This window comes from Apium graveolens, chromosome 7, assembly GCF_009905375.1.
Source record: "Apium graveolens cultivar Ventura chromosome 7, ASM990537v1, whole genome shotgun sequence".
NCBI classification, from domain to species: Eukaryota; Viridiplantae; Streptophyta; class Magnoliopsida; order Apiales; family Apiaceae; genus Apium; species Apium graveolens.
Window position 1 is genome coordinate 95,629,510 of NC_133653.1, and position 13,457 is coordinate 95,642,966.

Genomic DNA, 13,457 nt, shown 5'->3' on the forward strand with positions numbered 1-13,457 from the left:
GGAGGAGCGGCGACTGAAGACCCCAACATGCACATAAGAAATTTTATCGAGATCTGCAACACTTTTAAGTATAATGGCGTGACTGATGAGGCTATCAAGCTGAGACTTTTCCCATTCTCACTAAGGGACAAAGCTAAGGACTGGTTACATTCTGAACCAGCTGGGTCCATCACTACGTGGCAAGATCTTGCGCAAAAGTTTCTGGTGAAGTTTTATCCAATGGCAAAGACTGCTGCTATGAGGAATGCTCTTACTCAGTTTGCGCAGCAACCTACAGAATCTATGTGCGAAGCTTAGGAACGCTACAAGTAAATGTTGAGAAAGTGTCCACATCATGGAATGCCTGATTGGATGGTGATCACGGGTTTCTATAATGGTTTGGGGGCCCAATCTCGGCCCATGCTCGATGCAGCAGCTGGAGGCGCTTTATGGGCTAAAAGCTATACTGAGGCTTATAATCTTATCGAGACTATGGCTGCAAATGAGCATCAAAACCCAACTCAGAGGATGATGCCTGGTAAGGTATCAGGTATTCTAGAAGTTGATGCAGCCACCGCTATTGCAGCACAGCTTCAAGCGCTGTCAATGAAGGTTGATTCGCTGGCTACATATGGAGTTAATCAAATAGCTATGGTTTGTGAGCTTTGTGTAGGTTCTCATGTTACGGATCAGTGTTCTCTTGTCAACGAATATGTTCAGTATGTGAATAATTATCAGCGACAACAGCAGCCTGTACCAGCGACCTATCATCCTAATAACAGAAATCATCCAAATTTCAGCCGGGGGAATAATCAGAATGCTATTCAGCCACCATATCAGCAAGGAGTGAGTAAACAGTTTAACCCACCTGGATTCCAGCAACCACAGCAATATGCTCAAAGGCAATCATATCCTCAACAGGGAAGTGCAGCTGCACCTACTAGTGCTGATTTTGAGGAACTTAAGCTGTTATGCAAGAGTCAGGCGGTTTCTATCAAGACCTTGGAAAATCAAATCGGTCAATTAGCCAATGCAGTGCTCAATCGTCAACCCGGCACTCTTCCCAGTGACACGGAAGTACCAGGCAGGAAGGAAGCTAAAGAGCAAGTCAAGGCTATCACCTTAAGGTCTGGAAAAGTTGCTGATGCTGAAAAGGCAAAAGAAGGAGAAGCTGAAATTAGAGATGAAGAAGCTAAGCAAAAGGAGAAAGTGGCGGAACCAAGGAAGACTATTGTTGAACACACTCTGCCTGAGGGTAATACAGGGGAGAAACAGCTCTATCCTCCACCACCTTTTCCTAAGAGATTGAAGCAACAAAAGCTGGATAGACAGTTCGGTAAGTTTCTGGAGGTGTTCAAGAAACTTCACATCAATATACCTTTCGCAGAGGCTCTAGAGCAAATGCCTAGTTATGCGAAGTTTATGAAGAGTATTCTTTCAAGGAAGGTGAAACTGGATGACCTTGAGACCGTTGCTCTCACGGAAGAATGCAGCGCTGTTCTGCAGCAAAAGTTACCGCCAAAACTGAAAGATCCAGGTAGCTTCACCATTCCTTGCACCATTGGCAAGTTAACTTTTGACAAGTGCCTTTGTGATTTGGGAGCAAGCATTAATCTGATGCCGTTGTCGATCTTTAAAAAGTTGGATTTGCCTGATCCAAAACCTGCATACATGTCTCTACAATTGGCTGATCGTTCCATTACTTACCCAAGGGGCATAGTGGAGGATGTGCTAGTCAAGGTGGATAAGCTTTTCTTTCTTGCAGATTTTGTTATTCTGGATTTTGAGGAAGATAAGAAGATTCCCATAATCTTGGGAAGACCTTTCTTGGCTACTGGCCATACCTTGATAGATGTGCAAAAAGGTGAACTTACTATGCGGGTACAAGATCAGGATGTGACCTTCAACGTATTCAAGGCAATAAAATTCCCTACAGAAGATGAGGAGTGCTTAAAAGTGGATGTGATTGATTCTGCGGTTACTTCGGAACTCGATCGCATGCTAATGTCTGATGCATTGGAAAAGGCCTTAGTGGGGGATTTTGACAGCGATGATGAAGATGGCAACGAGAAATTACAATATCTGAACGCTTCTCCCTGGAAGCGAAAGCTGGACATACCGTTTGAATCTCTTGGTACTTCTGACCTCAAGAATGCTGAAGGAAAGCTCAAACCATCAATAGAGGAAGCACCTACCTTGGAGCTCAAGCCATTACCTGAACACTTGAGGTATGCTTTTTTAGGTGATGCATCTACTTTACCTGTTATTATTTCATCTGACCTTTCAAGTAGTGAGGAAAACAAGCTCTTAAGGATTTTGAGAGAATTCAAATCGGCTATTGGATGGATCATAGCAGACATCAAGGGAATAAGTCCTTCATATTGTATGCATAAAATTCTGCTAGAGGAAGGTAGTAAGCCGACTGTTGAACAGCAGCGCAGACTGAATCCTATCATGAAGGAGGTGGTGAAGAAAGAAATTCTGAAATGGCTGGATGCAGGCATCATTTATCCTATTTCTGACAGTTCGTGGGTGAGCCCCGTACAATGTGTACCTAAGAAAGGAGGTATCACTGTGGTAGCAAATGAAAAGAATGAGCTAATCCCCACTCGAACAGTTACAGGATGGAGAGTATGCATGGATTATCGAAAATTGAACAAAGCCACAAGGAAGGATCACTTCCCTCTTCCGTTTATTGATCAGATGCTTGACAGGTTGGCTGGTCATGAGTATTTTTGTCTTCTGGATGGCTATTCAGGGTATAATCAGATTTGTATTACACCAGAGGATCAGGAAAAGACTACCTTCACTTGTCCATTTGGCACGTTTGCTTTTCGCAGAGTTTCATTTGGGTTATGTGGCGCACCGGCCACTTTTCAGAGGTGTATGATGGCTATATTCTCTGACATGATTGGAAATAATGTCGAAGTGTTCATGGACGACTTCTCCGTCTTTGGACATTCATATGATGAATGTTTGAATAATCTTCGTGCCGTACTCAAAAGGTGCGTGGAAACTAATTTGGTGCTCAATTGGGAGAAATGTCATTTTATGGTGCGTGAAGGCATTATTCTTGGGCATAAGGTCTCTAACAAGGGTCTGGAGGTGGACAAGGCCAAGGTGGGAGTCATTGAAAATCTTCCACCACCTAATTCTGTGAAAGAAATCCGTAGTTTTCTTGGTCATGGGGGTTTTTATCGGCGATTCATCAAGGACTTTTCAAAGATATCTAAGTCGTTGTGCAATTTGCTTGAGAAAGATGTGCCTTTCAAATTTGATGATGAATGTTTGGCGGCATTCGAGACTCTCAAGAAGAGTTTGATCACTGCACCAGTTATTACAGCACCAGATTGGAAAGAACCGTTTGAGATGATGTGTGATGCGAGTGATTATGCGGTAGGTGCAGTTCTGGGACAGCGCAAGAAAAATCTCTTCCATGTGGTCTACTATGCGAGTAAGACCTTAAATGGGGCCCAAATGAACTACACCACTACTGAGAAGGAGCTCTTGGCTATAGTCTTTGGTTTCGAGAAATTTCGATCTTATCTACTTGGTACTAAAGTAACAGTATTCACTGATCATGCAGCCATTCGCTATCTGGTTTCCAAGAAGGACTCGAAGCCGAGACTCATTCGTTGGGTGCTTTTACTTCAGGAATTTGAGTTAGAGATCAAGGATAGAAAAGGTACTGAGAATCAAGTAGATGACCATCTCTCTAGGTTAGAGAATCCCGATTCTACTTCACAAGATAGGACATTAATCAATGAATCTTTTCCGGATGAGCAGTTGTTTGCAGTTCAGGAGGAAGAACCATGGTTTGCAGATATTGTAAACTATCTCGTCAGCAATGTAATGCCTCCTAAATTGACCTCAGCTCAAAAGAAGAAGTTTCTACATGAGGTGAAGTGGTATATGTGGGATGAACCATATTTGTTTAGACAGGGAGCTGACCAGATCATCAGGAGATGTATCCCGTTCTGTGAGACGGAGGGGATATTACGAGACTGCCACTCCACGGTTTATGGTGGACACTATGGTGGTGAGAAGACGGCAGCTCATATTCTGCAAGCAGGTTTTTTCTGGCCTACTTTGTTTAAGGATGCTCATCAGTTTGTTTTAAGGTGTGATCGTTGCCAAAGAGTGGGAAATTTGACGAGAAAGGATGAGATGCCGTTAAATGTGATGCTTGAAGTCGAGGTCTTTGATGTTTGGGGAATCGATTTCATGGGGCCTTTTGTCTCATCTTGCAATAATCAGTACATCTTGCTGGCAGTCGATTATGTCTCAAAATGGGTAGAAGTCGAAGCTTTACCGACAAATGATGCAAAGGCAGTGCTAAATTTTCTTCATAAGCAGATTTTCACAAGGTTTGGAACACCTCGGGTAATCATAAGTGATGAAGGGTCGCATTTCTGCAACCGTAAGTTCACTTCTATGATGCAGCGTTATAATGTGAATCATCGAGTGGCTACTGCCTATCATCCGCAAACAAATGGTCAAGCGCATTCTAGAGAAGGTTGTTTGTCCGTCAAGGAAGGATTGGTCTTTAAAGCTCGATGAAGCTGTTTGGGCTTACAGAACAGCATACAAAACTCCACTTGGTATGTCCCCGTTTCAGTTGGTGTACGGTAAGGGATGTCATCTACCTGCGGAGCTTGAGCATAAGGCCTACTGGGCATTGAAAAAGTTGAACCTGGATTTAGATGCAGCTGGTACGAAAAGAATGCTTCAGTTTAATGAACTTGATGAATTTCGACTTCAAGCGTATGAGAATAACAAAATGTATAAGGAAAAGGTGAAGAGGTGGCATGATAGGAAACTATATCCTAAGTTATTCGTGCCGGGGCAACAAGTTCTCTTATTCAACTCTCGTCTCCGACTTTTTCCTGGGAAGTTGAAATCGAGGCGGTCTGGACCTTTTATTGTCAAAACTCTGTTTCCACATGGAGCGGTGGAAATTTTTGAGAATGATATGGACCAAGCATTCAAGGTTAATGGTCAGTGTTTGAAGCACTACTATGGGGACATGGCAAACCGAGAAGTGGTTAGTGCCATTTTGTTGACTACTTGAGAAAGGTACGCAACGTCAAGCTAATGACGAAAAAGAAGCGCTGCGTGGGAGGCAACCCTTGATTTGTTGTTACAGGAACCCTTAGAAGTTAATAACCTATCCAAAAACACAAAAAAAAAATCAGAAAAACGGGACTAAAAAAATTTTTCCGGTGACCCCTTGAGCGCCCGCTCAGCTTTGCTGAGCGACCGCTCAGGGGTCGACTGCCAGAAAAAAAAAATTAAGTTCATAAAAAAAAAACCAATTTTAGCCCATAAACCCACGATTTGTTCCCACTACCCCATCATTTTAATCCTTAATCCCCAACCCTAATCTAATTTAACCTATTCCACACCCTATATATACATACACACATCCTACATATCTCCCACAAACTTCCTACACTTAAACTCTCTCCCAAGCACCAAAACTCAGTTCTTAAACACTTTTATTGGAGAATCAATGGCACCCAAGAGAGCACGAACTATCGATAGCAGCAGCACAGTCCCTACTGCTGATTCATCAAGGGGTACTGCTGCAAGGCCTCGGTTGACTTACAGAGCTGCGGAGGAGGAGGAGTACACTAGGCTTTTGGGGAAGCCGATTCTGAAGGAGAGAGGGTTTTTACCATCAGGGAGGGATGGTGAGTTGCTACCCATGATTGCAGAGAAGGGGTGGATAGCTTTTTGTGAGTCGCCCGAAGCAGTGCCGATGAGCGTGGTTCGCGAGTTCTATGCGAACGCGAAGGCTGAAAAGAATGGGTTTTCTGTGGTCCGAGGGCTGACGGTTGATTATCATCCTGCGGCGATTCGCCGTGTGATTGGACAGCGAGAGAGGAAGCCCGAGGAGGAGAACTGTAATGAGAAGACTGCTGAGGATTTTGACTTGGATTTGATTTGTGCGACTCTCTGTAGGCCGGGCACAGTTTGGACCTTCAAGACCGGCACTAATGAGTATCGTCACTTCCCGGCGATCGCTATGAACAGGTATGCCCGTGCATGGAATGCATTTATTTGTGCTAATATTTTTCCTTCTTCACATGCACACGAGGTCACAGTTGAAAGAGCACAGTTGTTGTGGGGAATTCTTAATGAGGAGTACTATGTGGACCTTGGTGAGTTTATCTACCAAGGAATTCTGAAGTTTTTGAGGGGAGCTAAGCATATGAACATCCCTTATGCATCCACGGTTACGAAGCTGTGCCGAGCAGTAGGAGTGAACTGGCCGGCTCATGAGCAGTTGCAGTTGCCGGCAGCTCCGATTGATTCTGGGACTCTGAATGGGATGCAGGAGTGGACCAGTGGTGAGCCCGAGGAGCATGGGTTGGGTTATCGTCTTCCAGGAGGGCGTCCAGCACGAGGTGCTACTATGGCTAGGCCTAGGCGTGATGAGGCTGGTTCTTCGAGAGCTCAGGAGGGTGCTGGAATGGCTGATACCCAGTATAGGAGGCTTTCACGACGGATGGATGCCATGTAAGAGACGCAGAGCAGGTTTGCTCAGGAGCTCACCCTTGCGTTAGGGACTACTTTTCGGGGCCTTGGAGCTGATATCCAGTGGCCAGTTTTTGGTGAGGACTCTGCATACCCGCCGCCTGATACTCCACCCACTGAGGGTGATGATGATGATGACTCCGAGTAGGTATACCCTGTGTTCCTTTCTACTACCTTCACTGGGGACAGTGAAGATTTTAAGTTTGGGGGTGGTAGTTAAGGAATACTGTGTGTGTGTCATATAGCTGCATATTCATGATAGTTTAGTTCATATAGTTGCATAATTTATACCATATAGTTTTTTTTTATATATAGTTATATTTGTTTATTATGTCATGTAGCTCATGCATTTACCATGATCCCTTTTGCGATGATTTATCGACTGAATTGTGATATTGATGCGAGTGTAGTGATAGCATTAAAGTGATATTAAGTCGTGTAGGTTGATATGCATGCTAGAAGCACTTGTAATTTCACTAAGTCTTAGAGAATGCGTAAGGGCTAGATTGTTGTTATGATTTGATTATTTTCGAGGTTAATCTATTTATTATGCTTAGAATTCGATAATAGGTTCTTAGTGATAAAGGCATGAAAAAGAAAAAATTGGAGTAAAAAATGGACTTTGTTGCTAGTTGTGGCTAGGCGTCAAATGGCTAGTAGTCGGCTCGCATGTTGTGCGAGTAGTCTAGGGTTGAGCAAGATGGAGCGAAACGCACTTGCTCAGAAATATTAAAAAAAAATATATATATATATATATATATATAAAATAATAATTTTTGTGGTGTTTATGCATAATTGATCATGAGTGGGCTCTTTGGTATTCGAGTTATTAAGTTCTTAGGGGACTTTGTGCCTAGTGACCTAAGGCTTTTAGAGTCTGGGATCCGCTAACCTAACGCTCGTTACATGGATACCATTGTATAAGTCTTTTGTGGACCTCACTCATTGCACGGTCAAATAAGCATTTGTGTTGTGAATAAAAAGCATGATTCTGTAATAAGCTCCAGAATTCTTGTAGTGTTGTATGTCACTTTGTGCCTAGAATTTTTATTCTTTGTATAATCATGTGATTGCCTTGAGGATAGTCGAGTCATAATAATTGGTCTAGTTCCGAAGCATATCTGTTAAGCATCTGCACACACCACATTTCTGGCTGCATGTTCATTTGCATGAGTTTATTAATCTTTAGTCGTCTAACTGCATTTGTTGAGATGTTGCAATTTGGTTGGTTCGTTCGTAGTAAGGGGGATCGCTGCATTTTCATATAGATTGCATTCATGCATGTTTTTATTTGTTTTTGAGTCTGTGACGCTTGAGGACAAGCATCGATTTAAGTTTGGGGGTGTGATAAGTGGCATTTTATACCACTTAGAACATCTTAAAATGGCTTAAATTGGTGCATTGAAATCAAGTATTTTGTGTATTTGATGCGTTTTTCTAGTGTTTATGTATTTCAGGGTATTAGTTGCATTTCGGAGGAGTAATCATCAAGAATAAGCCTTGGCATGTGTTCATCGTTGAGAGAGGAAAGCAATGCTGAGCGGCCGCGAAGGAAGCTGAGCGCCCGCTCAGCTATGCTGAGCGGCCGCGCAGGGTCGGGAAAAAAGATAAAATATTTTAGGACTTCTATTTCTGTTTGGTTTCCACTTCTATGTAATCTGAGTTTTATGGGACTATTATATAAGTAGATTTGGAGACGTTTTCACGAGAGAGGATCGTGGTATTACGCAAGGAGCGAAGGAGATAAGGAAGAAGACCGTTTTAGTACACAGCAACGAAGAGGAAGCATATTTTCTTGTGATTCTTGATTCGTTGTAACGTTGGATGCTAGTTTTCTTACCTTGAACCTATTTACTCTTGTGACGTACTCTGATTTAATATAATTAGTTTAGTTATTATTTTCTTGTGTTTGTTTATCATGATTTCATATGAACCCATGATGACGATAAGTGCTATTATGGGCTAATCGTGATCATGGGGTTGCAATGGATTTACTATGGAATTCTTTAGTTAATTGTTTAATACTTTAGTGTGTGATGATTGTATGATATCTAGTATTGGTTGTGTGTATTCGTCTTATGTGCGTCGCGAATATATAAGATAGGGTGTTAATCTCTTGTGAAGCGACGGTGGATCTTGAGATTTAGAACTTGCCATGCTAGCGTAGGATCATGTATGTTGTGCATGATTAGTGGATAACTCTAACAGTTTTATTTGCCCTATGTAATCAAAAGGAATAACTTGTGCTTAAATCGTTGTGTTGTCAATTTCTGTAGACATATAGGAACTCAACATAATTGATGACTATTCAACTTCTATCTTAATTGTGGATGTTTGGTAGAATAGTATTAGTACAATGAAAGTTGGCTTTTATCAGTTTCGTGTTATTCGATTAATATCATCACTGTCACATGCTAAAGGAATTAACAATGATTATTGAAGGAAGTAGTAATGAAGTTGTGATCTCATGAGTATTTTATTATTGATAATTTGAAGTGTTAATTAAGTGATTAATTAAGTAGTTAATTGCAGTTAATATTTAGTCAACAATTCTAAGTGTTAGTGTCTTAACATTGAGAAGTAATCATACATTGGTGAGTGAGTTTAATTAGACAATAAATTAGTCTGAGTCTCTGTGGGAACGAACTAGAAAGTATTTTATATTACTTGCGAACGCGTATACTTGCGTGAATATTAGTGTGTGTTTTTGCCCTAACAGATGGCATAGGGACTTGGATGTAGGCCATAGACTAGGTGTAGGGGCCGAACCAAGTGAAAACTTCTGGTGTTTTTTTACTTATTAAGTTTTCAGCATTCTGTATTTTAATTACTGTTATTGACATTATGCAGTTAATTGAGACTGTCCCATTCATTGTTTCATTTGTAAAGGGACTGTCACATTTGCCTTGACAGTTAGAATATAATATTATCTATCGAGCCATTGAATTTCAATTGGTATCAGAGCAGGTACATTTAATTCTCTTTTTAGTGTTTATTTTTCTAGCGATCCATGGCTTAACCAGATAGGTATTCAAACAATTATCCACCACTGCTTCATGGTGCTGAAAACTACAATGACTGAAAGTTCCGGATGAAAATTTTTCTCCAGCGTGATGCATTCGAATGGGATGCTGTAGAAAATGGTTTTATAACTCCTATGAAAGATGGGAAGCCAAAATCCCTCAAGGATCTCTCTCCTGAAGAAGTGAATGCAATGAACTCCAATGCTAAAGCTATGAACACACTTCTCAATGGCATGGTAGCTACAGAATTAAGAAAAGTATCAGCATGTACTACTGCCAAACAGATCTGGGATACGATCAAAGTCAGCCACGAAGGCATGTCTAAGGTACGTGAAGTAAAATTAAGTATGCTCATGAGTGACTATGAAGGTTTCAGGTTGGAAAGAGATGAAAGCGTGCGAGATGCTCAAGGGAGATTCCTGACATTGATGAACTCTATCTCACTTCTGGAAAGGATCATTCCTCAATCTGAGATCAATAGGAAAATCCTCAGAGCAATGCCAAAGAAGTTTGCTCCAAAGGTTACCATTCTGCAGGATTCAACACTGCTTTCGACTATGGACACTCTAACACTGTTCAGTGAATTGGAAGAATTCGAAAATCAGCTACGAAGATATGATGAAGAAGATGAAGCTCCTCGTAAAAAGACTCTTGCACTCAATGCCGAAGCTGATGAGTCTCCTGATGATTCTGATGAAGAGATCGCTCTTCTGACCAAGAAGTTTCATAAATTTCTTGCCAAACGGAATGCCTCCAAATGACCTATGAAGTCACAGTTTCCAAAGAAGGACTTCAAATCTAATCCGAGCAAGGAGAATAAACAAATCAAAGGAAGGACACTTGTTTTGAGTGTGGAAAGAAAGGATATTTCAAAAAGGACTACTACGAGATGAAGAACAAAAAGAAGGCATTAATTACTTGGGGTGATAATGAATCTGACGTGGAGATCGATTCAGACGATGAAGTTGCTCAACTTTGCTTTGCAGGACTCGAGGACAACTCCAGTGACATTGATTAGGTACAAAATATAAAGTATCATTCAAATATATCTTCATCGATGTTGAATTTGCAGGTCCAGGTTAAGAAGCTAAAAAAAGAATGCTTATTTAAAACAAGCATTAAATGAAGTTCTTAGTAAAATGGATGACCCCATGAAGGAGGAAGCCTTGGTTGCTGAAAACAAATCTTTGCTTGAAAGGGTTTCAAAACTCACTGAAGAAAATCAATATCTCAAAAATGAGATTGAAATGAAAGATGTATGTCTTAAATCTTTGAAGAAAGAGTCAATCTCTGTTGATCCAAAAATTTTCAAAAGAGACGGTGCTCCTGATCCCCTGGTTCCGGAATTAAATCAGAAAGTGGCACAGCTTGAAAAGGATTAACGAAATGTTTTCATGGAGAAGGAACTTTGAATGTTCTTCTTGGTGAACAAAAATCTTCTCTTGATAAAGGAGGTTTAGGATGTGAATCAATCAAGAAACGTGCATTTCAAGGAGGTTACAAGCGAGCTCTTATGAAGTATAAGATGCCTTATGAGAAATGTCGAGATTGTGGCAAAAATGGTCACCCTACATCTGAATCTAGATTATGTGGTATCAAGGGCCACTCCTCTAACTCATCTTATAATTCGTCTGCTAGATATAAATCTGCTAATACAACTATTACTATTGTTCAGATGTGGATTAAGAAATCAGATAGACATTTATATAAGATTTGTGATACTAACCAACCAGGACCCAAAATTTAGTGGGTACCTAAGAGATAAAGCAATTTTTTTTGCAGGTTTGCTTGAAGGTCCATGTTTCGCGAAATAAATGAATCATCGACAGTGGTTGTTCACGTCACATGACAGGTGATAAATCCAAGTTTCTATCTCTAGTTGCCAAGGAAGGTGGCTTAGTTACTCTTGGAGATTCAAACACCGTCAGAATTATTAGAAAAGGCACCATTGGTAATGACAGGTTTGTTATTTCTAACGTTCGTTTATTTGATGGTTTGAAATACAATCTTATTAGTGTAAGTCAACTTATTGATGTTGGCATAAGGTTAAGTTTGATAAAGATGTATGCTATATTGGTACTAAGACTAACGAGTTTGCTTTAGCTGCCAAAAGAAAAGGAAATATTTTCGTGTTAGATTTTGATGAACAGCAGGAGGAAATCTGTCTTGCTACTGTTCAAGATCAGCAGAATCTTTGGCATCGACGTTTAGGTCATGTTCACTTGGATCTTCTCAGGAAGATATCTTCTCATGATCTGGTACGAGGTCTACCTAAGCTGAAATTCAAGATGGTTGAACCTTGTACAGCATGTCAGCTAGGAAAACAGGTAAAGACATCTTTTACAGCTAAGAATCGTGTGTCAATAACTGACCCTTTGCAGCTTCTTCATCTAGATCTTTTTGGTCCAGAAAGGTATGGTGTTTTTTGTTTACTTATTAAATTTTTATGATACTGCATTTTAATTACTGTAATTGACATTCTGCAGTTAATTGAGAATGTCTCATTTATTGTCTCATTTATTGTCTTATTTGTAAAGGGACTGTCCTATTTGCATAAGAGAATGACCCATTTACCTTTACAGTTAGAATATAATATTATCTATCAAGCTATTGATCAATTACCTTAACCCTGAATCTGTAACAACAACAAAGAATCTCATATACAATAAAGTTATCAAATAATTAATATTGAAAACTATAATGTTAAAACAATTTTATCATTAGAATAACCTGACCACCAATTTTATCATTAGAATTTGACGTGTAACCATTCATAAGCGCACGATATTTTTCCGCCTTGGATACATGCTCTTGGATAAAACAATTTTGTCATGCTAGATATCAAATCAAGATCATGTTGGGTAAATTTACTGTTATCCAACCACCATTGTCTTTGCTTGTGCATTCTTGATCCAAGATACATTAAGATCCTTATATCTTTTGTAGGGCACTCCACAATTTCATTGGCATGTTGGGTAGCCATATATGCCTATTCATCCAAACCTTAGGTATATATAAGTTTGATGATTTGGAGAGAAATCAAATTATGACTCTAGTCTCTATTATTTGGAACACCACCATGAATATATACTCTTTTCAGAAACTCAACCCTGGTTTAGATAAAGATGAGGTAAATTTATTTTCCTTTTATTTTCACAAAAGATGAGGTAAGAATTAATTTATTATTTAATTTAAAAAGAAAAAAATATAATCTAAAGGTCATGATAGAAAAGTTTTCTATCATTGCACCCAAATTTATAATATTTAAATATTAAATTAAAAATCCAAATATCATATAAAAATAAATAACTATGCAAATTTTTAAATAATTTACTTATTAAAATCAGTCACTTTATAACAAAAAATAATCATTCAATATTCACCATTAACATTATATAAAAAAATAGAGTCATTATAAAATTAATATCAAACCACTTTGATTTACATTAAAAAAAAATTACAAATATATTTTGACTTAGTATTCACGTTCCTACCATTTAATTGTATAAAAAAATTCAATGTGATTTAAGACCGATACAATTAGACCAATATAATTTTACGTTCCATTAATAGAAAAAAATTGTATCATAATCTTTAGAAATTAGCCCTTTAAAAAGGCTAATAAAACAAATTTAGATGTTTTTATTAAAAAGCTTATTAAATTGAGGTTTTTCAGATTTTCATATATTTTAATTAAAATAAGTCATTGTTTATCATTTATTGTTACTACCTTAAATTTCGTGCATGGCACGGTTCACAAGCTTGTTGTTGTGTGTCACAAGTTGTAGGCCGTGCTAGACTAGTAAAACAGACCATGCACTTTCTTTGCTTCACTTCGGGATATCAGCAAGTTATAGGAAGGGGTGGACTATGGGGTGGGTCCCAGTCGAGGTCAAATTCCAAAGAAGACAGCCT

At 39.5% G+C, this 13,457-nt stretch overlaps 1 non-coding gene across 1 annotated transcript; it reads right to left on the minus strand.

Moving 5' to 3' along the window:
* Nucleotides 1-234: 234 nt before the first annotated feature.
* Nucleotides 235-341, minus strand: LOC141675916 (small nucleolar RNA R71). Its single transcript, XR_012556542.1, has one exon. It is a non-coding gene; the product is annotated as a small nucleolar RNA R71 (small nucleolar RNA).
* Nucleotides 342-13,457: the final 13,116 nt, after the last annotated feature.